At 70.0% G+C, this 1,388-nt stretch overlaps 1 protein-coding gene across 1 annotated transcript in view; it reads left to right on the forward strand.

The window, feature by feature from the left end:
• The first annotated feature begins 935 nt into the window (after positions 1-935).
• The window catches only part of LOC113211694 (la-related protein 1), a 16,442-nt gene continuing 15,989 nt past the window's right edge, over positions 936-1,388 (forward strand). The window contains exon 1 of the mRNA XM_052265172.1: positions 936-1,022. The gene's annotated coding sequence lies outside the window, so the exon portion shown is untranslated. The remainder of the gene's footprint in view (positions 1,023-1,388) is intronic.

Raw genomic sequence — 1,388 nt, forward strand, 5'->3', positions numbered from 1 at the left:
ATCCGGCGAGAGTAAAGTCCTCTAAATCTGTCGCGGGACATGTGTAGCTGCCGCCGGGCCGGGGGACCGGACGCGGACGTGTTGCCCGGTGCAGGTGCCGCGCTCCCTGCTGTCCGCGGCCGCCGCCGCGCGAGCGCTTCGCGACTTCGCGGTGGTGGTGGTGCTGGTGATGATGGCGGCGCTACACGTCAGTGAGTGATAACGTTCAAGGTCATCGCTCTGGCATGACAGTCCCGGGGCTGGCTGTCGGGCGGTGGCGGCGGTGTGTTCGTGTGTGCCATGTCCGCCCGCTACACACACTGGCCGCCCGCCTGGCACGACCGTCGCGCGGCCGCGGCCGCTCGGGCCTCAGCACGAGCCGCCGCCCCTAGTGCTGCGGCCACCACCGGGACCGGGCTGAGCGGCGCGAGGACCTTGGGGCGCCGCGGTGGGGCCCCCTCCCGCCGGTCCCACCGGCCACACACTTTTGCTTTCTTTGGCCGCCACCGCCCGCCGCCGCGGCGGCCGCCGGCCCCGCGCCCGCGCCCCTGGCGTTCCATTTTATGGACCGCCCTGGACCGCCGCCTCCGACAAGCCCGTTGTGGACGTGGCGACTCAAGGTCCTCATGGCCACTGGCAGGTGCCCGCAGCTCGTGGCATGCCCCCGGCCGGTGGACGCCATTGGGCGCCCCGCGAGCCTGCTGCCGTGGGGGAGGGAGGGGAGGGGGCTGGGGCGGCACGCCTCGCGGTGGCCGTTCTGCGCGGCTCCGCGGCGGTGCTCCCGCGGGCCGGCCGCGCCGCGCGCCGCGCCCACAGTTCGCGAGGACGGAAGCGCTGGGTCGGCCGCCGCGCGAAGCGCCCGAGTGCCTTGCTGCCGCCGCTGCCGCCGCCACCGCTGCTGCCTCGCTAGACGTTGTTACCACGTGGTCGCCCGTCAGGCGGCGTTTTGTGATCTGCCTGCTGTTTGTCGCCGCACCCCAGGGTGTCGCTCGTCGTCGTCGTCGTCTTCCCGTGTCCACAGTCCGTCGTCGTCCTGGAGCCCGGTGCGTTCGACGGGGTTGCTTATTTGCCCCGTTTTTACATTTGTCGTCTGAGCTGTGCCGCCGAGTGCCCCGCAACCTGTCACAGCTGGAGCCCCCCGAGCCGGCCGCGAGTGCCTCGTGCTGTCTGTTCTCCGTATTGCGCGGAGATTTAGCTCCAGTCCACCCCCCGCTTAGCGTAGCACGGCCCTCGATGACTTGCCCTTTCTTTCGGAGGGCGTGGGATGGGGTGGGGAGTGCGAACGTGTAGGTCACGTAGGTACTACGCAGTGCGGTGGTGGTACCTAAATGGTTAGATGCGTGGGTCGCAGTCGCTTTGATACACACTCGGCGTGTTGTTTTCGCCGTGAGAAACGACGAGACGCCCCC

The sequence above is a fragment of the Frankliniella occidentalis genome, unplaced genomic scaffold (assembly GCF_000697945.3).
Source record: "Frankliniella occidentalis isolate FOCC.00 unplaced genomic scaffold, Focc_3.1 Scaffold24, whole genome shotgun sequence".
Lineage (NCBI taxonomy): Eukaryota > Metazoa > Arthropoda > Insecta > Thysanoptera > Thripidae > Frankliniella > Frankliniella occidentalis.